Source organism: Equus caballus, chromosome 5, assembly GCF_041296265.1.
Source record: "Equus caballus isolate H_3958 breed thoroughbred chromosome 5, TB-T2T, whole genome shotgun sequence".
In the NCBI taxonomy this organism is placed as follows: domain Eukaryota; kingdom Metazoa; phylum Chordata; class Mammalia; order Perissodactyla; family Equidae; genus Equus; species Equus caballus.
Window position 1 is genome coordinate 43,955,863 of NC_091688.1, and position 24,892 is coordinate 43,980,754.

The following is a 24,892-nucleotide window of genomic DNA, read 5'->3' on the forward strand; positions in this document are numbered from 1 at the left end:
CAAGCTATGTGTTCAGAGGCGTACATTCCCGGAAAGAGGAAGCCTTTCTAAGTCACACAGAGGCACCACAGAGTCTAGCTGTGGTCCCACCTTAGCCCCAGCACTGCGCTGACTATTCTGTGAGGGGAGACAGTGGCAGGGTGTTTAGTGCAGCACTGTTTGTAACAATGAACGTGGAAAATGGATAAATAAACTGCGCTATAGTCTTATATTGGAATGCTATGGAGTGCTTAGAAGGAATGAACTACTTACTATGTATGTGTAGATTTTTAAAACATAACATTGAGTGAAAATCAAGTTGCAAATTATGTACAGTACACTATGTGAATTTCAAAACAAAAAACAATATTACATTTTATACAGACACACACACAGACACACACACATATTCACCAAATTTGTGACGGTGGGGTTGCTTCTGAGGAAAGGAGGAGATTAGAACTTGGGAGAACAGCACAGGAGACTTAAGTGTAGTGTAATGTTTTATTTATTTTAATAAGACTTGAAGCAAATACGACAAAACGTTTATTACTATCAACTCTGGGTGGTAGGAATGCAATTATTCAAAATAAAAATAAAGATTGTTTTTTAAGAATGGGTTTAGTGGGAACCTGGGAGAAGAGTTAGAAGGCTATACTGTGTGATCAATACGTGGAAATCCAGGGTTCACGGATTCAGAGGTGGAGTGTTATGGATGATGACAAGCTCCAGGGTGTGGCTATTTGAATGGGTGGCTGAAGTGGAGTGGAGGTGGAAATCAAAGGAGTATACGAAACGAAGGAGCCAGATGCGTCACCAACATGGTTGTTGAAGTTTTCTAGATTGATGACAAAAGCCAGGGTGGAAAGATACAGGTGTCAAACTCCTCAATGAATATGGTTATAGGGCAAGATTAGTCGAGCTAAAAATGATAGAAAGAGGGTGGAGTGTTTGTGCATCAGTAGAGGAGTGGTTGTTGAAAGAAGCCACAGTGATGAGCAAAAAGTATGCTCGGCCCATCTCCAGGCCACAACACAATGGAGGGAGAATGCCTACCCTGCACTGGAGCTGCTGAAAAGTAGCATCATTCAGGAGAAGCCTGGTTTCAGTTAAGGTGAGGAGGTAGTTACCTCAAAAAATCCTAATGAGACTCTAACTTTGTAATTCAATGATCCAAAACTATGGCTTCAATCAGTGAGGAGTGGTAGATTTTACCCACAACAACAAAATGAACTGGGGAGGCAGGCCCCGTGGCCAAGTGGTTAAGTTCGTACACTCTGCTTCGGCGGCCCAGGGTTCATGGGTTCAGATCTTGGGTGCAGACCTGGCACCCCTCATCAAGCCATGCTGTGCTGGCGTTCCACATACAAAATAGAGGAAGATTGGCACAGATGTTAGCTCAGTGACAATTTTCCTCAAGCAAAAAGAGGAAGATTAGCAACAGATGTTAGCTCAGGGCCAATCTTCCTCACAGAAAAAAAAGAGAACTAGGGACTTCTTATATTGGAAATAAAGCTGCCAACTGCATCAAGGAGGAGGGAATACTGGAGGAGATGATCACAAAGCCAGAGGCCAACAATCAGCAAATATTCAATCTTGGGAAGTCAAGGTGGCACTGAATGAGTGAAATGACCTGAGGGAGCAGAGAGAGAAATTTCAGAATATTGTAAATGAAGAGATGTCTCTGGGTCAGGAAATGGTTTTGGCTCTGGAAACAGCTCTGGGAAAGTTTCAAGGAATGGAGATAGGAGTCCACATAAGAAGAGACTTGAAGTTTAGAGTCCAAAATAGAGCCATGTGACAGGGAACAATCAATATACTATGACTTAAATCCACTTAAAGACAGAAATAGAAAAGTGACCAGATCAGAATGTGAAGAGGAAGATGGGCAAGAATCCAGGAAGGACACAGGATAATTGGTACTTCCACATGTCCTCTCAGGGGGCTGAGTTTCTCCAACACTCATGCCAAGACCTGCCCAACCATTTCTTCTCTGCAGCATTGAAAGGGCTCTCTACGAGGCCTGTAGTCACCCTGGGGACACTAAAAGGGGGAGGCACGTGCGCTCTCAGCCCTGGGATGCCCACACCTAGAGAGATGTGCCTGTACCATTCACCGCCTCTCACACTCAGTCTGGCCCACACACTACAGCCTCCTCCTCCTCATTTTTTCTCCAAAATCCCTTTCACCCCTATTTAGGTGGTCTTTTTTCTATTCTGGATAGAGATGGAGTAGAAAAAAATACACGTTCTGTCCCACAGCCTCTTCTTTCAACCTTTGTCTCACCCCTGCACTTTGCCTTTTGCACTTAGAAGACAAGAATGCTGCTGTCTTCATCCTCTCACCTGAGGGACCAGAGGGCCCCTCAGAGCACATCTGTGTGAAGCCCAGAGGGGGCTGGGAAGGACCTGGTTAATACTGCACATATCTGGCCAGGGTTGTTTTTGTAGCTCTAAAATGTTTCACTTCCAAGGATGCCAAAACTCAGAATAAAATCACGCTAACGTGTAAAATAACTGGTATCAAATCCATCTTTTTTCTCTGTTTGTCAGCCAGAGGTAGTGAGAATATTAAGTGCCTGAAACGGTGGGGCACAGGGACCCAGCGGTGAGAAGTAACTTTTTATGGCTAACCAGTGGGGAAAATCAGCAGACCCTCCCGGCCCCCTCAACACCCTGGCCACTCCTGGAATGAAGTGTCCGACTGTGTTCACTGAGGAGGGGGAGAGTGTCATACTGAGGAAGCAGAGGTGGGAAAGTAGAGGAGGCTTCGACGAGGATCTAACAACCGCAGCCATGATTTTCCTGGCTTGAGACTTGGCTGCCTTCTCCTCCTACAAAACAAAAACATGGCGAGAGCAGAGTTCTTCAAGATTTCTGTGCAGCCCCACATATAGACAGCTAAGTGGGGAAACTTCCTTAGCTGCGTCAGGGAACTCAGTGCACATTCTGTGCAAAGTAATCCCATCTGGACCTGGGACCTCCCTCTGTGGCCAGTGCTATCTCCTGCAGGAACTCAGTCCTCACTGGACAAACTCCAACTTCCCTTCACTACTACACCCTTGGTCACATCTTGCAAGGTCATTCCCTGATGAAGCGTGGCTGCCTGTTTCAGATCAGCAGCTCGAAATGGCAACAGAACATATGTTGTCTCAACGGCCCAGTGAACAGTCACAGCTAGTAACAGCCAACCCTTGTTGAGCATTTACCATGTGTTGGCACTGCTCTAAGAACTTAATCACAGTAACTCTGTGAGGTAAGTATTATTCTTACCCATATTTTACAGGTGAGAAAACTGAGCCACAGAGAGGTTAAGCAGCTTTCCCAAAGACACACAGCTAGGAAATGGCAGAACCAGGATCTGAGCCCAGCCAATCTGACTCCAGAGCCCATATTCTTAACCACCATGTGATTCTGCCCCTTGGAAGAGGTCAGAACAGCTAACATGATGGTGACACTTAGAAATACGTAATTTACAATTTGCCAGCAGCCCTGCCTCCCAATGTGTTCTCATTCCTTTTCCCTCAAAATTCACATTTGATGCTTTCAGGTTTTGCATCTAAACTGCAAGAGGGTACATTGTGTTATCTTATCATAATGGACTATAAAACAAGGTCTTGGGGGAGTACAGTCGCCATATAAAGTTCAGGAGCAGGAAGGTCTGTGCTCACGTCTTCTTCAAGGCTGACTCCAAGTTTCCAACTTTGCAGACCACGTAGACGGTTTTAGTGAAGCCAGGTACCTGAGGATTACTGTAAATATTCAACAACAACACTGACTACCCTTTGACCTTGTTCCCAACACAGACACAGGTGAAAAGACGTTAATCTTGTCAATTTGCTGTTTTCTTGTTTAACCTGAGGGGTGACTCAAGGATCACAAGAATTTATGAGTTTGTTTTCCAGAAGAAAAAGAATGCCTTCACAGAAGTTATGATGAGCAGATAACCAGCCCCCAGCTGCCACTGGGCTTGCCTAGAGTGAAAGAAACACGGACTTCCCCTTTGTTTCTCTGAAACTCCTCTTCCCAAGCCCTTTAGCTCTATAAAACCCCTTGCTTTCTTCTTTTGTTAAGGTGGATTTGAGAGAACCTATCCTTCCACCTTCTCATTTTGGTCAATTCAAAGAAACCTTTGTCCAACTCCAAACACCAATGTGTCAGTGCTTGGCTTATCGCGGACTGGGCACACAAACTTGAGATTAAGAGGTTCAGTATCCTTAGCACCAACAGAACTCAAGCATTCAGAAAGTACAGTGGTTTTGGAGAAACATACTTAGTTTAGGGTACTCATGCAGTCAACAAACATTTTTAGAACACTGAATATCTGATACTGTGCTGAATTCTAGGGATACAACAGGGAAAAAGACAGAGTCTTTGCCCTCTGGCAGCCTTCATTCTAGGATACGCTAAAGGAGACTGGGAATAAATAAGCAAACAAGTAAGAAACAGGAGGCCATGACAAAATAACTAAGGGAACTTCTTTACTGTGGGGCACTGAGGAATGTCATAAATTTGAGATGCTCAAAGATAGGCCAGTGGAAATACATGTCCTGATGACATGTTGTCATTATGCCTTTATGCCAGCTTACCAGGAACTTCCAGATTTAAGAATACTTTATGATGCTGTAATGCAAACTTCTTCACCTGATGTTCCAGGCCCTCCTCCATCCCCACCCTGCCTATCTATTCTTTTCCCAACACCACTCCCAAACACACCCTCTCCATTCCATTTAGGCTAACCTCTCATTGCCCCACAACACTTCAAGTTCACCCCCACCCTGTTCTCTCTCTCTCCTACACCTGTTAAGTCTACCCATCCTTCAAGACCAGGCCCCAGTCTTTGCCACATTCTTATCCACGACAGGCTTACCAGGCTCCCCTCTCCCCTAAACTACTAGTTCCCAGACAATTAATTACCAAAAATAGAGCCTTCTGTCGTTCACTGCTGTTTCACAGGTGCCATACCCAGGACTTTAACACAGGGCACCAGTCTCCTCCCAGCAAGTGCAGGCAGGAAGGGAAGGGGATTCAGCACACATCCAGAGTTCTCAGGACCAGAGGCTGAGAGAATGGACTCAGGCTCAGAGAGGCAGCTCGAGGGGACCAAGCACAGTGTCCAGGGAGCACAATTTCCAAATAGGAGGACAGAGCCTCCAATCAAGTGGGGAGATCTCAACAACTGCAATTACAGGTGGCAAGCAGATAGTTCTAGAGGGGAACTAAGGGTCCAGATGGGGTAGCTAATCAAAGCCTAGGACTAGAGGGCAGGGCATAAGCCTGGTCTCAGACTGGTCCAACACAGGGTAGAGGGAGTGGAGACTTGTGACCTCAGGATAACTAGGGGCACCATGTACAGACTGGCAACAAAAGGAATCTGGGGGGCCAGCCCTGTGGCCAAGTGGTTAAAGTTCCATGCAGTGTGCTTTGGCAGCCCAGGTTCACAGGTTTGGATCCCCAGTGTAGACCTACTCCACTCAACAGCCATGCTGTGAAGCCATCTCCAAACAAAGTAGAGAGGAAGATTGGCACAGATGTTAGTTCAGGGCACATCTTCCTCACAAAAAAAAAAAAGGAATCCGGAGGTGAATTCAGGAACCTAGAAACCAAAATTGGGTGAACCAAGTTTGAGAACCTGACTTAATTCTAAGCTGTAAGTAGATCATCAATGGACTTGTTTTGAGGAAGCAGGGAAAGTAGGAAATGAGAGGAAATGAAGGCCAAAAATGTTTATGGATAGATTATCAGTTCTTCAGGTGCAGGGGCCATACCTCATTTCTATCCTCCCCAGCACTTGCAAAATAAATATTTTTGATTACGTAAAAAAGAAAGATTACAGACAGTTTTGGTGTTACCCAATGGAGGGAAATACGCCAAGCTAACCTGAGTCATCACTTAAGCAGGCTATGTATTGCGCAGCTTTACAAGAAGCCTCCACCATCTTGGCAAACACAGAGTGGTAATGTGATCCGGTAAATGAACACAGGCTAGAAATGAGGAGGTGAAACTATATCAACTTTGCCAGCAAACTCCTATAAGACCTTAAACAAGTCATTTCACTTCTCTGAGCCTCAATTACCTCATCTACAAAAGGGTAAATGTAACGGCTCCAAATTTTTCATAATATCTAGAACACTCTTCCTTGATCTCTCTGCTTGGCTAACGTCATTTCTTTTGAATCTTTGCTTAAATCCTGCCTTCCTGGTGAGGCCTCTCCCAGCCACCCTATTGGATACTGCGACCCGCCCATTCCAACAACCCATCTCCACACACTCTGGTTTACAGTTTTCTTTTTCATAACACTTCTAACACACTATGTAGTTTATTTAATCTATACTGCTGCCTGCTAGAATGTAAGCTCCATGAGGGCAAGGATCTGTCCGTTCTAGTTCCTTGATATACATCAAATCTCTGAATAGTGTTTGTTCCAGAAGAGGCAATCAATCAATATTTGTTGAATGAATGTATGAATCAAATAAAAGCCAAAATCTTGTGAAAGAAAAAGACTAGAATAATAAATCGTTTATATTCTCCCTGAGGGCAGGGTCTCCTGTCCACACCCTCTGATACCCTGATACCCTGCACCATAGGGTAGGTAGGTGTTCACTAAAGCCTGACTAAATTAGAGGACCCAAAAGGGCAAAACATTCATGATACTCTGGGGCCACCTGCTGGCAACTCTACGAAGCAGCTACCTAAGCAATTAAACTGACAGCAATGCCCAGCGGTGAACGGAGCAGCAGGGAACATCTCCCTTCAGCCAGTGAGGTTAATGAGGCGACACACAAAAACAGGAGGAAGGACGCTAGATTGGAAATCATTAGTTTTCCGGAAGCTCCTGGAAGAGAGATTTAAAACCTTCTCTGAAGGACATGGGTCCCAGTGTTTCCCAGAATTCATCTTCCACTTACAATAATAACAGTAAGTACCGTGTCCTGAGCTCTTACGTGTCAGGCACTGTTTTAAGGACTTTTTTTCATTACTTCATTTGTTCCATACATCAAGCCGTTGATACAGGTGCCATCATTACCATTTTATAGGTGAAGAAAGCTTCCTTTGAAAATAAATGTTTTAAGTAAAGCAGCGAAACCACTTAAAATATTAATAAGAAAAATCAAGATGAGGTGTGCACCCGATGCCTGGGCCAGGTGGGACACACGAAAGAGGACCAACGGTGCTTCAGGGTGCAGACCAACCATCCCTCCCTCGAGCCAGGCATGACCTCAGTGCCGGGCTCCGGATCCCAAAGCCCGCTCCGTTTCATCCTGGTCACCCCACAATGAGGAGGATCTCCGCCACAAAGACGCTGTCGACCTGGGTGCGGGGAATGCTCTCTGCGCCCCTGCTGCTCCCAACAACCCTTCCGGGCGGAGTGACCTGGGAGCCTTTTTCCGCCCTCGCAGGTCCTCCCCGGAAGTGCAGCCCCTCGCGCCGGAAGTACTTCCTCAACTCCCCTCAGCGCCGGCCAGACGAGGGCGGTGCCTGAGCCAACGCCGCTTCCTGTTTCCGAACGCGCTGTTCCGAGTGGCCCGAGAGGCTGGGCTGGAGGCCACCGACCGCCCTTCCACCGCGCACAGTCTCACCACCTCCCCGGGGGCGCTCTCTGCTCTGACAATCCTCCGTGTTCCCGGAGGATGCCCGCGCGTGGTCCGGGCCCTTACCTCCCCGGTGGGTTCTCATGCCCGCGGGACCCCTGATAGCGTGGGGCCGCAGGACTCAGCTCGGGACCTCTAAGCACGCCGGACGGTGCGAGCTCTGGCAGCGGCTCCAGGGGGCACAGCGCCGTGGAGGGCGCCCCCTGGTGGGGTAACGCCGAGGGCTCCCCGGGACGGCGGGCAACTGCGCCCCCTGGTGGCGGTCGGAGCCTCAGGCACCTTCGTCGTCTCTACAGTGTTCGTTACACTGTTGCTCAAATGATGGTTTCAGGTGCTACGTTACACTTTTTTAAATGCTTGAGTTATTTATTCTTATGTGTAATTTTAAAAAATTACAACTAGTACAACAAACCCGTTTAATCTCAATATTTTGGTATAAGGCTAAGTTTTTAAAAGAGTAAACATTGGTTTAAAGAAAATATTAAATATTACACAGATATTGCAAAACATCTTGAAAGCGGTACTCAAATTACTAAATTCGGGGAAAACTATCAGCTTCACAAGGACAATCAACGGACTAGGTGGGTGGGACGGCTAATTTTATGTATCAATTTGCAGGGTGCTTTGGATGAGATTAAGATTTAAACCGGTGAACTGTGAAGAAAGCAGATTCCTTCCACAATGTGGGTGGGTCTCATCCATTAAGTTGAAGGTCTGAGTAGAATGAAAAGACCCACTGCCCTAAGCAAGAGGGAATTCTTCAGTAGATTGCCTTCAGACTCATCTGCACCATGGGCTCTCCTGGGTCTCCAGTCGCTGGCCCATACTGCAGATTTTGGACTTGTCAGCCTCCATAATCACATAAGCCAATTCCTTATAATAAATCTTTTTATATATCACTATATGTATATATATATATACACATCTTATTGGTTCTGTTTCTCTGGAGAACCCCAACTAATACAATGGGTGATCTCAAATAGTCCTTCTGGCTCCCACATTGGGTGGGGCTATAAGGAGGACAGCAGGAGAGAGAGAGCTTGACCCCAATACCTGACGCTTTAAAGTGCTAAGGGGGGTCACTCTATGCCATAGTCACTAGGCGCACTTACCCCACTTCACTGCTTCTGCCCTCGTTCCCCTTCCCACCAGGTCCCTTGGATGCCAGGTCCTAGAGCACTCCCACTGCTCACTCTTCCTGGAGAACAATGTAGTGCAATATAGACGGAGCTCTGGACCCAAGTCATATCTGGTGTCCTGGCTCATCTCCCCCTCATAAGCTTGCAACACTTGCTTATCAAACTCCTTTCCCCTCCCTAGAATTCTGTTGCATCTGTACATTGAGAGGGCAAGCGTAGATGATGTGTAAGGTCTCTGCTGGAAGTGAATGCCTTTTTTCCATTCCTGGCCTCTTTCCACCCCTTTTTCTCTTTGCCCCTGAGATGGCAGAAGGACTTAACTGGTTGGCAAATTTTGTAAGAATAATTGGCTCACATCTAGCCTGCTTCTATTTGGGCACTGCAGAGGTCCTCCATGCCGTAACAGGGAACTACACCTGTGCAGGGAGGCCTGCCCCAGCCTGAGGCTGCCATTGGGTGGGTAAATCCACCTAATTCTGGGGTCTAGCTTGAGTAAGCCCTAGCTAACAGACCTCGAGCCACTGCCTGTAACTGAACCACTATCAGCAAAATGGTGGCATTTTGGCTACCATATTTTCTTTTTGTTTAGTTTTTCAACCCTATCTAGAACAAGACCAGGAAAAAAATGCTGTTTATTGATATTCCTTTGCAGAACGCAACAATTCCTTCTAGCCCTTGCTAGCACCTCCATTCAATAAGACAGCAAAAACATCTAATGAATAAATTCACACTAATAGGTTAATGTAACCCTTCATAGGATCTGTGCCCCTTAAAAAACACTACAGGAAACTCTGAGAAAGGGTGATGCTTGAGGGTAAACATTATACAACTATACCCCCTTGGTGGAAAATATAGTTTGGACTAAGACCTTTTTCAGGGTCCCTCAAGTAACATATACATCTGTTGATCAGTCACCAGTTCTTTATTGAAAATTAAAAGCAGAGATTATGGGGCCAGTCTGGTGGCATAGTGGTTAAGTTCGTGTGCTCCACTTCAGGAGCCTGGGGTTTGCAGGTTGGGATCCTGGGTGTGGACATACATACCACTCATCAGGCCATGTGGTGGCAGTGTCCCACATACAAAATAGAGGGAGATGGGCAACAGATGTTAGCTCAGGGCCAATCTTCCTCACCAAATAAATAAATCAATAAATAATTTGAAAAATCAAGGTAGAGATTATGGATTAGACTATCTGGGTTCTAATCCTGCCTATCTCCTTGACTAGCTATGTGACCTTGGGTAGGTTATTTAACCTTTCTGTGCCTCAGTATTTTCATTTATAAAATGAGGATGATGGGAACTTGAAAGACAGTTGGTAAGCACTGTAAAACTTCTGTTATGTTTCAGATATTGTGTTAGTCCTAGATCCACAAGCATTTTACCTCTAGAATAAAATCTATGGAACTAAGAAAGGAAACTGATTGCAGAGGTTGTGGGAATAGTAAAATTAAACCAAATGTGAACATTTGGGCCAGGAACAAGGATAAATTTCTAGACAAATCTGACTTAGAAAACAGGACCATCTTCCCAGGGTGAACCCCTCACACTGATATCAGATTGAGTAACTTGGCTTCCAAACCCAGCAAGCCCTTTGGGCACCTGAGACATCCCTGAGCAAGGTACACAGGGCTTTGCTCTCTGATAATACTGACATCAATTCCTCAAAACTGCCACCAGGTGTCTACATACACTCACACTTCCCCTGTTTGGCTGGGGAGTCCACCAATGCTAAAGTTGGAACGGAGAGGGGTATAACCCAAGGTCATATGGTTTGTCAGTGGTAGACTCTGCACTAGTACCCAGGTTTGAGTGTCTGGTAAATGCTTGGCCCCAGCTACAAAGTGCTCCAGGGTTATGAGGAGAAACAGATTTCAAAGAAAGAATCATAGACCCAGGAGGAGCCTGAGACTGCATCATAGCATCCATCTCTCCACCTCTTCAGAGAATAATAGTCAAGTGATCCCAACCAAGGAAGAATCCTCTAGGCCACTAGAAAAAGGATTTAAATCACCATCTCCATCTCCCAGAGCCTCCACCCCAGGGTCTGACACTTTTCACAGCTGAGAAGTTATTCTGGGTCCTGCCTTCAGATGTCAGCACTGAAATGTCCAGCAAGCCCAGATACATTTTCCTGTCTGTGCCTTTAATGTCTGTCTCCCCACGAGCACAGGAGCGTATTACCATTGTTCAGTACAGAGCAGGGGCACCAAAATGCAAACTGCCACCTCTCTTCCTGCTCTTAGTTCTAGCTGTTGACCAACCTAGAGGTAGAGACTTGGTACTTGTAGCTCAGGGGCCATCAATTGACATCAAGCACATTCATGCTCGTACTGCAGCTATTTGTAGGTTTGTCTTGTTTACACAAGTACCCACCACCACCACTACTGGATCGTAAGTTCCTTGAGGGCAGAGACTCTGGTTTTCTATTCCTCACAGCACCACCCATGGCAGCTTACATATAGTAGATACTCAATGAATGCTTGTTGAATTGGCCCCAATGGTGACAAACTTGAGAGGTATGTGGGATTTAGTGTCCATGTTGGATTGTTGCCCTCTACCCTAAGGATCCGCTGCCCCAGGAAATGCAGACGTCTCCCCAGTATCAACACTGGCTCTGTCTGAAGACCCACATAGGTGGTATGATGCATGAGATGGGAGTGTGACATGGGGTGAGGCTCAGGCTGCACAGATCCGAGAAGGCCGAGGAATACAGCACGCAGACCTCCACGGCCTGGACCTCCTGTCTCTCCCAGCTGCCCTAGGGAGTCACCAGCTGCCCTTCTGGTCTTTTCTCTTCCCCTCCCATCTTTCTGTCTCTCCTTTTCTCTCTGTTCTCCTCTCCTTTACCCCTTGTACTCTCTCCTCTTACTTCTCCTTCCCCTTTTCACCACCCTTTCCCCTATGTTTCCTCTTCTTTTCTGTCTCCCAGCATTGCATGAACAAAACCAGAGCTCCATTCCCGAGACTCAGGGCCCCCGTGAAAGGGGCTCCAAAGACCAGCTCAGAGGCAGATCAGTGGCAGTAGCATCTGGAGTCGTCTGTCCTACAGGACTCTGCACCAGTGAGGACGCCTCTGGAAGACTCTTTACTTCCTGTACCTGTCTGGCATTATTCACATATGTTGTTCAATCAGTCACTTGCCCCTAGATGCCGACTTCCATTGTCTTTTCACTAAGCACCCAGAATAGGGCCAATCTCCTGTTCCATGGGAGCCTGCCTTGCCACTTGCAGGCCAGTCCACTTCCTAGGGCCCCCCAATTCCTGTAGAGGGCGGTCAGAACACCCTCAGGCCCGAAGATCACTTTAGGAGCCAACAGTAAGTGCCTGCTCCATACAGAGGGGATCAGCAGCAGTATAGCAGCTTCACCACCAGGCAGAGAGAAGCAAGCATCCGAACCTGAAGCAGGCTCCTGTCGGGGGAACACACAGTCTTGCCAGTTCTGCTGCCCCCGATCCCAGCTCAACACATCTTCACTGAGCATCTGCTCTGAGCGTGGTGCTGAACTGTGTTCTTTGCTAGATCAGAATTAAAAATCAACCAAGTACACATCTTGTCCAGCCTGGGGATCCAATCAATCTGATGATGCCTATGCCAGCTGCCATGCCACCTTGCCACTAACTAGGGGCTCTTCCCACTCCACCTCCCTCATAGCTCAGGCCCTGGTCTGAGAAATACATTCATTTCATGCACCCCTGCAAAGGGGACTCTTCAGGACCTGGTGAGCAACTATAAGTTTTCATTTACATTTCTGGTCAAAATTGTAGGAGATAAAAACTGCAGCAGAAAAAGGAAGACCACAGGAAAGCAGCCCAGAGTGAAACGCATTGGAAATGCTAGATTCCAGAGCAACTCGATGTGCCAGTGCTGCTGACTGATATGGAGGAACAGGTAATCCCCCTTGGCTCCTGCTCTACTGCCAAGACCAGGCCCAGGGCATCTTAGAGCCAAGACTGGTAGAGCTGAAAGGGACCAATACCCTCTTTTCTCCTTCCCACTCTCAGCAGTTTCATACATGAAAAATCTAAGAAACAGAGAGGTAAAGTGACCTGGCCAATGCTCAATGGCTGATCAATGAAAGAGGTAGGATGTGAGCCCAGTTTTTCTGACTCTCATTAGAAGGCCTATTTCGATAATAAGTGAACTTGTGGCAGCTTTCAGCTGGTGTTAGGTCAGCCAGAAAGCTGCGAAGCTAGCAGACAAAGTAGCAGTCATCCCTGGGGAATAATCTGAAGTGGGTTTATTCCACTGGTAGGCTGATGGCTAAGGAGCCAGCTCATGGGTTCTCCCAGAGGTCTTCAGGCTCCAGGAGTCTGATTCACACTAACCACACTCAGATCCCCTGACTGATGAGCCAAACACCAATATTCGTGTATAACAGACACTGAGCCTCATCCTCAGGCCAGGACGCTGGGCTCTCTTGTGCCTGTCATGAGCACAAGATCACTGAGGAGTCCACACCATGTATCACAAGTTTATGGGAGACAGTGTCGGGACAGAAATTATTTTTCACCTTGAGAGATATTTTAAAGTAAAAAACTAGAATGTCCTTTCCAAGAATACTGCTAAAGAAAATCTAAAAATTCATACTTCTCCCTCTCTCCTTTTTCTTAGAACATCATGGTAACCCATTTGTTGCCCTTTGTCACCCCAACATCCCCATGCACCATTAACAACCTCTTATACGACAATTTCCGAGCCCATGGAATACTCTACACTGATTTCACTTTGGGGTGGTTGTTTCCAGGCGCTCCCTTAAGGTGGCACTATACACTCACCCAACCATCCCCAAAGCAGAGCTGGATAAGTTACTTCTGGGAAGACATCTGCCAAGAACTGTCGACGAAAATAATCCATATCCAATCTATAAATGAAAATTTGGGTGAGTTTATTCTGAGCTTAAATCTGAGGATTATAACCCGGAAGAGTCTTTCCACAAAGGAACAGAGCACTCCAAAGAAGTCGGGGTATAAGGGTGGTTATATACCCTCAAAGAGGATGTTTCACATAGGATTGAAATGTCCCTTTTACAATAGTCGCGAGACTGCTCTGTCGGCACAGCGATTGATGGAAATAGCAGGTAGGTCTGCTGTCTCGGTGAACACAGCAGGGTGGCAGTCTGTTGTCTCCAGCTGGGTGGTCACAGGTGAGCTGGGAGGTGAGTGCAGCAATCAATTCCTAGCCTAAGGAAAAATACTTATCCCTAAGGAAATGCTAATGTGGGGGAAAGTTGCACCTTTATCTCAAGGGCCTTTGTTCTGGCCATAATCTGGTAGAGCATTCAGCTAAACTCCCCCCATAACGTGTGACTTCAGGTTAGCCCCAAAGAGGACTGACATGGGCCTTGTGTTCTCTTCTAGACATTTTGCCTCTATTAATTTTGGCCTTGATCTTGAGGTCTTTGGGTCTATATCCCTCTTCCCTTCTAATAACTAAGTCACACTCCAAAACCAGGTCTTCAGTGCCTAGAGCAGGACAGAACATTGCGGGTGGGCCCCTTGCTCCCTGGCCCACCATGTGGGTTCAGATTAAACTCCTTTCAGCTCTGACTGAGGCCATTCAGGCTTCTCATCCCAACGTGCCTCATCCTCTGCAAGGTCAGAACCCTGCCGCTGGCTCCGGCTCCAGCTCTGTCACCTGAAGGAGGCCTTACTCTTCATGACAGGTGCTTTCATAATGCCCTCCGGCCTGAGTAAGCTACCAGGCCCCAGGAAGTCTGGGTGAGATGTAACTCCTCTTTAAATTTTGCAGTGATTAGAACAATCAGTGTGCAGTAATAACAGCAATAATGATAATATGAGCTATAATATAAATGCTACAAGAGTAGCATTAATAGTAGTTACTAGATGATCTCTTGCTATTTATGAGCCAAGAGGAGACCAGGTTTCTACAGAGCAGGGCCTCACTTCACTACTGCATGCCCTGCAGTCTATGTTCAGGCTATCGCTACACGAGGCTGGCGGGAGGAGCCACAGTGACCTCTGGCACTCTCTCAGCCACAGTGGATGTCCAGAGCTCTGAGACTCAGCCAGCAGACCTACATGGGACATCTGAGCCAGCCTTGGCTCGAACTAGCATTCCAGGGCCAGCAAAGACATTAGAGGGAACTGTAGTTCCGCCTCTGCTGAGGGGCAGCCCCTGAAGTCTGTAAAAACTCAAGGCCGCCCAGACATAACATTCCCCAGAACTGGCTGAGCCTAGGGAGCCATGTCTCAAAACTCCTGCAGAGCCTTTCCTAAGACTCTTTTTGTGTAGTTTTGGCCTATCTCTGCATGTGTCTTCCCCAAAAGAGAAGAAGAAAATGGGGTGTGACAGAGAGAATCAATGAGGTAATAAGTTGGCTACAGTCCACCAGATCTGAAGGTACCTGAAACTCTTCACCTTTTGGAAGTGAGTAATCAAAAAGTGTGCTTTAGGTCCTCTGTGAAAGCCCAGGATTTGCCATGCTGAGTCTCCCCTGAGGCCTATCCAGCTCTGGGTTCTGTCCCTATACGCCAAAGGCACCAGCAGCTAAGAACACCCCCAAATGCTCTTCAGTTCTTCACAATATATATATCACCACTTGTCGTTATTTTTGTGTGTGATTCTTTGATTATTAAATCAACCAAGTATCACAAGGTCAGGAACTGAATCTGATCTTGTATCCCCCAGACACGCACCTAGGATTACATAGAGCAAGCTCACGTAAATATTCGTTGAATAAACAAACATGAATGAATGAGTACCAATCAGGTCTGAGTGCTTTATGAGAGGAGTTGACAAACTATAGCATGTCCAGAGATGGTAGCCAGGACTGTGAATGTTCTGGAGACCTCATAAAGTGAGAAAAGGCTAAAAGAACAGGTGATAGAGACAGAGGAGAAGAGATATAAGAGGGAGCTTGGCCAACCGTTTTCTGAAGTTACATGAAGGAAGAATTCCTTGAACCTTGATATACATTGTTCCAGAAGGCAGATGGTAGCTCCAAGGAGAGAAATGTTCCCCATGGCTAGAGCTACCCAGGCATGGGACAGGCTGCCCCTGGGGAGGGCTTCCTCCATCAGAGAGAATGACCAAGCAGAGGCTGGACACCACCATGGGGAAGGGCACAGGGATGGGCCTGTATCTTGTGAGAGGTTCAGGCAACAGACTGACCACTGAAGTTACCGGGAAGATTTTAATCCATTTCTCCCATGCCCCAGGAGACTAGAAAGACAAGTTTTTATGTGATATGAGTCCTGCAAGGACCCAAGCAAAACTATGAAAGATGGAAAATCTGACTTCAGCATCCCTAACCTACCTTTTCAAAACCCATATTCTTTCTACTCACAAAATTCCTAATACTGACCTTCTTGTCTTGGATACAAGTAACGAAGAAAAGAACTCATTTAGGAGTGTTAATGCCTTAATATGTCAATCCACATTTTGAAAGAGAGTGCCTGAAAAATCAATGAGCAAATCTAATGCTGGGGTTTGCAGCACAGTAGCATTTGAATGGGAAAGTCCTCCTGGACGTCCTCCAATCAATCGACTGGCAAAAGCTTGGAATCTGCCCTGTGTCCAGCATAGTGCTAGGCAGGGGGTCTAGGACTGTATTGGGAGGTAGAAATCCTGGATTTAAGCCTTAGCTCCACCTTACACTGACCACATCATCTTGGTTAGGTAGCTTCTCTGAGTCTCATTTTCCTCATCTGCAAAATAGGGTTACTGCCCTCCTTCATGAGCACAAACATTCAAAAGAACACAGAAAGGAGGTGAGGGTGGGACACAGAAGGAGAAACAGGCCGCTCTGGCCCAGGAAGAGGACTGAGCCAAGCCCTAGGCCACATCTGATCCCTGCCCAGAGCGTGGTCTTCCCTCCTGGCACAGGAGGCTCCTCTGCTGTTCTCTCTCCATTAGCCCAGGCATGCCCAACGGCCCTAAAACTCACTCCCTCCATACCCCTTCAAGCACTCCAGAGGATGTCCTCAACCTCAGCCCTTCCCATCCCAAGCAGCATTTACCTGCTTCAGAGGGAGTCAGTTCTCATAAATGAAAAACCAGCTTAGCCAATTCAGGCAGCTAAACCCTTAAGTTTCTTTATGGCAAATAAAGGGCTTCCTTACAATGTTGCATAGAACTGACTCAGAGCACGTTGAAACTGTTTTCCACCCTGACCTGAGGACTTCATTCTTCACTGATGATGTTACAGCACAAAAAGCAGTCAGCTAAACAACAGAGCTGAGGATTTCAGTCAGATTCAAGAATGTATTTTCTGACAAGAAACTAACGTTAAAGGAAATGAGATCCTTTGGTTATTGTCTATCTGTCTGCTTGTTTGTTTTGACTCTGGACATTTCCAGTATAGATTAAATTGGGGGTGGGCCAACTTTTTCTGTAAAGGGCCAGATAATAAATATTTCAAGCATTTGTGACCTAAGAATATTACATAGATACTTTACATATAACAAGAGAGAAAACAAATTTTCACAATTTTTTATTGACAAAATTCGAAATATAATAATTATAATTGAATACAATTTTTTGTAATACAGGTCTAACAATGAGAAAAAATGTAGTTCTTTTTTAGGGAGTAACATTTCATTTAATTCGGCTTCATTAATTTGAATGATTATTGTTCCCTATCACCAAAATCAATTGCAAATGTTCATCTGTTAATGCTGATGTGTATGAGATTTTACATAGCATTTCATCTAGAAATGTCTTTTCACATAGATATTTTCAATACATCACTTGGAAGTTAGTTGTGGAATCTGACGTGGATCCTACAAACTGTCTTCTCTTGACAGTTGCCTTATAACATGGCATTGCCTTAAAGAGTAATTCTCTCCGATCCAAGGTTAAGCGGGAAGCTCCTCAACTGCAATTAAATGGATTTTGAAAAATGGAAATTTCTTTTGCACTTGCATCAAAGTCCAGAAATATGCTGCTGGAACTGTAGTTTGAGCTCAGAAGATACATCTACTATAAATTGGTGTGGCAATGAATGACTCCACTTCTTACTAACTTTGGACAGCATAGGAAGTATGTAAAATAGTTTGGCATTACTTGTGATTCAAACAACGTTAGCTGTCTTTGAAATAACTTGACTGCATGTAAGTCTCACCTTTAGGTGCTGTTTTGTCCTATAACTTTAGATTGAATTCCTTGAGAAACATTACCAAGTCTGCCACAACTGCTAATTTCCAAAGCCATTCGTGTGCAGAGACAGTGGATAAGGATGATGCTTCTCATTCAGAAAAACTTCAATCTCAGCCTTGCACTCAAAAAATCATAATAAAACTTGGCTACTGCTAAGCCATCCAACTGTTGTGCACTAGGGCAAGTGAAGATATTCAGCTTCTATTTCTGACAAAAAATCACAGAACTGAGGTGATTAAGTTCATGAGAGTGAATGAAGTTCACCACTGACAGCATTGGTTAAATAATATGAAAGATATGAGCATTTTCTTCAGAGTACTTGCTGATGAATAACACAACAATTAACACAGGCTTTAAACACTACATTTTCATGAGCTTTGAAAATTTTTCCAACTAAATTCTTTTCTTCTCCAAATGTATTTTTACTGTCAGTTATAACATATCTTAGTAGATTCCACCTCAGGAAATTAATATTTCTCCCTACTTGAAAATATCCTTGCAGGTAGTTGTTCCACACAGACTATTCACAGAGGCTAATTCTTTAGTCACTTCAAACACAGCAGTAACTACTCAAAGAAACCACAACAACTGAGCAGTATCAGAAACACCTGTCAACTCAGCAAGAACCAAAGAAAATCTCAGAATTATTTATCTTGTTTTTAACTGGCTATTGATGTTGTTTCCAATGTCGTTTCACTATTTGCCAAAAGACTAGTAGCCTTAGCAAGTTTATTTTCTCTGGACGCATTTCTTCAGCTACTTCAATCGAATATGCTTTCATTAACTCACCATTGGTAAACAGCTTTCCATGCTTGGCTAACAAGTGAGCTGCTCAGAAATTTACTTTGATTGCAGTCTCATTTTCATTTTTTTGTAATGCTGTGATGAAATATTTTGTTTTAAATTTCCTAATTTTTCTGACCATTGCTTCCAGTAAGTTGGGAACATTGTGATGAGTGCTTAGTCTGATAAACATCCACATATACTATTTCAGCACAGCTGTAATGTCACTGCATAATAAGCATAATGCTTTGCCCTTTAATTCCATAACAACAACAAAAAAACACCTATACTCCACCATGCCTTAAAAGTGTGACGTTTGGGGGGCTGGCCCCGTGGCCAAGTGGTTAAGTTTGCGCGCCGCTGCAGGTGGCCCAGTGCTTCGTTGGTTCCAATCCTGGGCGCGGAGATGGCACTGCTCATCAAACCACGCTGAGGCAGCATCCCACATGCCACAACTAGAAGGACCCACAACGAAGAATATACAACTATGTACCAGGGGGCTTTGGGGAGAAAAAGGAAAAAAATAAAATCTTTAAAAAAAAAAAAAAGTCTGACGTTTGAAGTCTACTTTTCTCTTCTTTTTTTGTTTTGACATGATGGCTGCACACGGGTAATAAAAAATAAAGTAAAATTTTACGGTACAACCATAAGCATGGCACTCAAAACACTGTCAAGTTACAACTGCACCACTGCAATTTGTAGCACACCCAGCAGCAGCATGAAGCTGCCATAGACAATATGTAAAAAATGAGCATCGCTGGGTTCCAATAAAACTACTTATGGACACTAAAATTTGAATTTCATATGACTTTTTGTGTTACAAAACAGCGTTCTTCTTTTGATTTTTTTTTTCATTCAGTTAAAAATATAAAAACTATTCTTGGCTTGTGGGCCTTACAAAAACTGTCAGCAGGCATGATTTGGCCCATGGCCATGGTTTGCCAACCCCTAAATTAGATGACTGTATTTCCCTGAATGGTGTAGTTGTAGTTAGGGCTGCTCAGAGTCAGGGAAATGGGCCAGATAACTTCCAACGTCCCCACCAAGCTGAGACTCTGGGAAATGTGCAGACTATGGATGCTGTAATATAATCAAGTTAATCAGTTGGGTGAGCATCTGTACCCAGCAGTCTGCCAGGCATTTGAATGAGGTGGGGCAGGAAAGCAGGGGATAAAAGGGAGGTAGGAAACAAAGGAGCTGCTCTCCAGGGCCTTGCAGTCAAGTTGGGAAGATCAGACTGATACTTACAGACTCTGAGAGGACGAGGCAGTTTTCACATATGCTTTTAACATTGTTTAAGCCCTCTTGAATATAGTTGGTGCCGAATAAATATTTGTTGAAGGAATCAGCGAGTAAACGATAGATAACATGGCTACCTCGAAATCTAATAGGAGCTTAGAATGCTTGCAATGTGAAGGCTACAGATTCTGGGGTTTGACTGCCTGGATTCAAATCTTGCTACTGCTATGTACTACCTCTATGATCTCAGACAAATCATTTGACATCTTTTAGCCTTACTTTCCTATCTATAAAACGAGAGCAACAATATTATCTATCTCATCATTTGTTGTGAGCATCAAATGAGATCATGGATATAAAGCTCTTAGCATAGAGCCTAAAAAGCTCAATAAGTAATAGCTACCAGAGTTGACAATACTGTGTTGCATAATTGAAATTCCCTAAGAGAGTAGAACTTAAATGTTCCTACCAAAAAAGAAAAAAAAAGATAAATATGTGAGATGATGGATGTGTTAATTAACTAGATGGGAGGAATATTTTCACAATGTATATGTATATCAAATCATCACAGTGTACACTTTAAACATCTTACAATTTTATTTGTCAGTTATACCTCGATAAAGTCGGGAAAGATACCAAAATAATAATAGCTAAAAGTGTTCTTGTTAGAGAAGGGAAGATTACTGGGAACCTGGGGAATAAAAGCAGGCTTCATGGAGGAGGAGGATGTTAAAAGAACACGTGTAGAGAAGAGGAGGAGGAGAGTGCCGGCAGGGGATCAAGGCGACAGCTAGGAAGCTGGATTGTCAGGGAGTGTTCAGGAGCCTTCAGGCTTCCTGGTAATTCAGCTTTAAGGCCAACGCTGAAAGGATGAGGAATCAGGGCAGAGTTGGTTCTGTTAGCCTTCTCGACAGCCAAAAGCACAGTTTGAGGAGGAATTAGGGTCCCGCTGAGAGGCCTTGCCTGGGCTTTTGGCCCAGCCACTGCCACAGGCAGAGCACTGGAGGGGTGAGAGCCAGGGAAGCTGCGAAGGGCCTCTCAGGGGACTCAGTGGATGTGTAGGTCATTGTTATCACCATATTGGTGACAATGGCCAGTGTCTGTTGAGCATCTACGAGCAGGGCATTGTGCTAGGGAACAACGAGGTATAAGACATTTTATGATTTCAAAGAGATTTTAATTTGCTTCCGATAGTGCAGCAGAGTATATCACAACTGCAATAACACTTTCCAGTAATAGGAAGCATGGGCCTCAGGGGACGGAGATGCTGGCCCCAGCGCTGCCGAGCTGTGTGTCACTATATACACCACAGGCCTCCATTTCCACATTATAGACAAATCAAACTTGGTGCTATAGTTTCCACACTGTTTGACTGCAGAATCCCTTTCTCAAAGCAAAACTAAGGATGTTTTAAAGATAAAAGCGGTTAGTTGAATGGGCATAAGTGGCAGAGTCCTTCCGCCAGAACCCCTCACCTCAGCCCCTGACAGGTTCCAAGAAGCACACTTTGAAAACCGTTGGGTTAGGGCTAGGCAGTGCTGGGTCTGTCCGGCTTGAGGATTCTCTGTGGTGGTAGATGTTGCTCTGAACCAAAGGGCTGTGCAAGGTAAGATGTGCCCCCAAAGCTCCGTTCAGGGAGTGATCAGAGAAGGGCTCAGGGAGGGTATCATGGGGAGTGGGTAGATTCAAGGAGAGTGAGAGGAGAATGAAATACATTTCAGAGGACTTACACCTGAGAGAAGGCATGGAGGTGGGCTCAGGGCTCAGCAAAGACACCATTTTAACTAGAGCAGGGGAGTTTTGAAGCAGAGATGGAGTTCAAAACAGGAACGACATGAGATTATGAAGACTCAGACAGAGGAAGGTGTCCTGCTGCAAGGCCCTTGGTGCCAACCCATTTAGTGAGGTCCATGACACAGAGGACAAGAGAGCTATTGCAGTGTCTGCACGGTGTCCCATGGTGGCTGTGGGTGACCATTAGCAAACTTCCCTCACACCGCCACATCACTTGCAAGTTCATCAGGTGCCACATATCTGAGCTCTAGTGTCACAAAACCCTATAAGGGAGAGGGGTGGGGTCCAAGGGACAGGTACTTGACCTCCAAAGCAACTGTGCCCAGATTTCCCAAATGGTAGCCAGTGTGGGGCCCACAGAGAAACAGAAGTATTGCCACAGGGAAATTTGTGAGGCTTAGCCATGCACTGTGTCAGGCAGATCCCCTAATTTAGGAGGAGCTAAACCCTTTTAAACTACCATTGTGTCCTTAATCCTAAAATGTCATCAATCCCTTGTAACACTCCTGCATTCTTGTGAGCATGAGGGTGGCAACAGCTATTATCTTCATTTAACTGGGAAGTAAAAGCCAAGGAAGAGTCAGTCATGATGCCTAAGACAACGAGAAATGTGAGATGGGGAAGGACTTGAAGTTTGGGGAGAGATTCAACAAAGAAAGGAGCGGACAGAAGGGAAGGATAGAGGACTGGACATGAAGAAAAAGCAAACTCTGACTCAGGCTTCTGTGCCAGCCAAGAAGCCTTATCTGACCCCGTCTAGATAGGATGGTGGCCCACTGTGAGCTGCCACAGCACCCTGAAAATGTCCTAATGTAGCATCCCTTGCACTATTGGGAAACGATTAACTCGTTTCCTTTTTCAGACTGAAAGGTCCACAAAGCCATGAAACCCAGTGCCCAGTGTTTACTGAGTAAACTAGATGGCCTGGGACAGGGAGGGAAACACTGGAGATGATGCCCAGAGGAAACAAGATTCAGAAGCACACAGCTAAATGTAAATAACCAGGCTGCCGAGAACTGACTAGGCTTCTGGTTGGGGCCAGACAGAAAACTTCAGGCCATTCTCAAACGTCACCTCCTCAGAGCAGCCTTCCCCAGCCACCCAATTACAGGTCACAACTTGTCCCTGCCCCCCACCAGCCACCATCCCAGCATATCCTATACCTTCCCCTGTTTATTTCTCTCCACAGTCCTTGGCACCAACTGACATCCTACATATGTTACTTATTAGTTTATTACATGTCTTCCCATCCTAGAATGTAAAAGCTGTATGAGGGCAGGATTTCTCTACTGTAACCCGCATTTCTAGAACAATGCCAGATGCATAGTAGGTTATCAATAAACATTGGTTCAATGAATGAACCGCTCTCCAACCCAAGGTCTATGTCAGTCCCCCAAACTCTTCAAATGTAAACACTTCCTCCAAGAGTTCTTCCCTGTGTCTCTCACTCCCAAAGCCCCAGGGGAAAGGTAGATCTCTTGTTTCCCACTCTGTCTCTTCACAACCCTCCATCCCTCCTCTTTGATCTCAGTAATGCTCATTTCTTGCCCTGTTCCTTCCCCCTCTCATTACACTGAACCATCCACAATGAACCATCTAAACTAGCCAATCAGAAACCAGCCTGTGTGCATTCGCCCAAGAGTCTGCCTCTCACAGAGGCGGGGGGCGGGGGGGGGGGGGGGGGTACATGGAAGAAAGCTCTGGAAACCCCAGTGCCAGAGGGCTAGGGAGGGCAGAGCTTCTGGAAATGGATGTGTGGAGTCTTATTTTTCAGCTAGCATCATTTCTTGGAGCAAGGAGTTCTCCTGAACTATGGCCTGCTGTATGAAGCAGAACTTCCTTCTCTTTGTCTTATACCTACTTTTCTCAAGCCTCAAAGGGATGGCACCTCCTTGTGCTACTTTAGGTGGTTGGGCATGGCTATTTTCACATAATATAGGCCCTTGTTGATCTTACAGTCTCCCACCTCACCCTTTCTCTGATGTCATCCTCTTTAAATCAAGAGACCTAAATTTGCTGTTCAACCCTGTCAACAGGCATTTACAGAGCACCCACCAGGTGCCAGGCACTGTTCTAGACACCGGGGCTACCAGGTGCTTACTCTCTAGTGGGGGAGACAGAGCCCTCAGGAGGCCCGCAGTTCAGCAGGGAGGAGGCAGGTGCAGCACAAATGCTGAGCGCTGCAGAGGTGGTGACGCAGGGCGGGAAAGGGAGGCTTGCAAACACGCACACACCGAGGCAGGGCCTCAAGAGGCAGTGCAGTGATTCCCGGGCCCTACCTGGGTCATGCGGAGAGCTCAGAATCCACTGCTCCCTACAGACAATCGAGGCTGGTTTTAGTGATAAGAATAATTATAATAATAACTACTAGTGTTGAGTTGAGCATGTGCTAAGTATCGTGCTAAGCCTTTTACATAGAGAAAAATATTAAAGCAGCTAACACCTCAGGTGCCTACTATGTGCCAACAGAGTTCTAAGCACTTCGTCTTCACTACAACTCTATGCTGTGACAGGGATAAGTGACACTGAAAAGCCCAGCATCTTCATGTTCACAATCTAAAGGTGGACATTTACTGAGCAATAAGAAGGAAAAAGGTAGATGTTAGATCTACTGAGAGAAGCTGATAGCAAAAGCACCAGACTGCCATTATGGACAAGCCTGCATGTGCTCTGGGAGGACTGAGGAACACTGACACAGACTAGGATTCAATAACAAAATCAAGCACAACCTAGCTTTCCAAAGAAAGTGCTCCACATGAAGCTGCTGAGAGCACAGAAGTTCCCATCCTCCAGTGGCTGGGCCTGGTGACAGGAAGAGGTGAGAGCAACAAGCAAGTGACTCGCAACTTCACTTACACCTGAATCAGCATTTGCAGACGGCAGAGTGGGCACACCGCTACTTGAGCACACCACATCTGCGCCACTGACGTCATCCTCCCTCCTCAATCTCAGGATGAATCCTTTGAGTTGAACAGTGCTGAACAGCTCAGAGTTTGCAGACCCAGGAATGAAAGCTGCACTTCCGACTCCAGGTCCCACTTCTCTCCCCTATAGCATAGTTCATGGGCTTCACACTTGAACTATTTTTCACTAAATGTATTATTTTGCATTTGCCTGCAAACAAAATTCACGTCACTTTCCTGTCCACTTTCTGGACTGAAGAGATGGTCACTCAAAATCATAATCATCTCTGAACAAATGATAGAAACTGCCCTTGCTCCCCTCTCCCATTCACAATCCTTCCATTGT

The 24,892-nt window shown here is 45.6% G+C and overlaps 1 long non-coding RNA gene across 2 annotated transcripts in view; it reads right to left on the bottom strand.

The window, feature by feature from the left end:
• LOC111773522 (uncharacterized) overlaps positions 1-7,783 on the bottom strand; it is a 181,930-nt gene extending 174,147 nt beyond the window's left edge. The window contains exon 1 of one of the 2 annotated variants that reach the window (XR_011439200.1): positions 7,637-7,783. This is a non-coding gene — a long non-coding RNA (uncharacterized lncRNA). The remainder of the gene's footprint in view (positions 1-7,636) is intronic. The other variant, XR_011439199.1, reaches the window with a different exon arrangement.
• Positions 7,784-24,892: the final 17,109 nt, after the last annotated feature.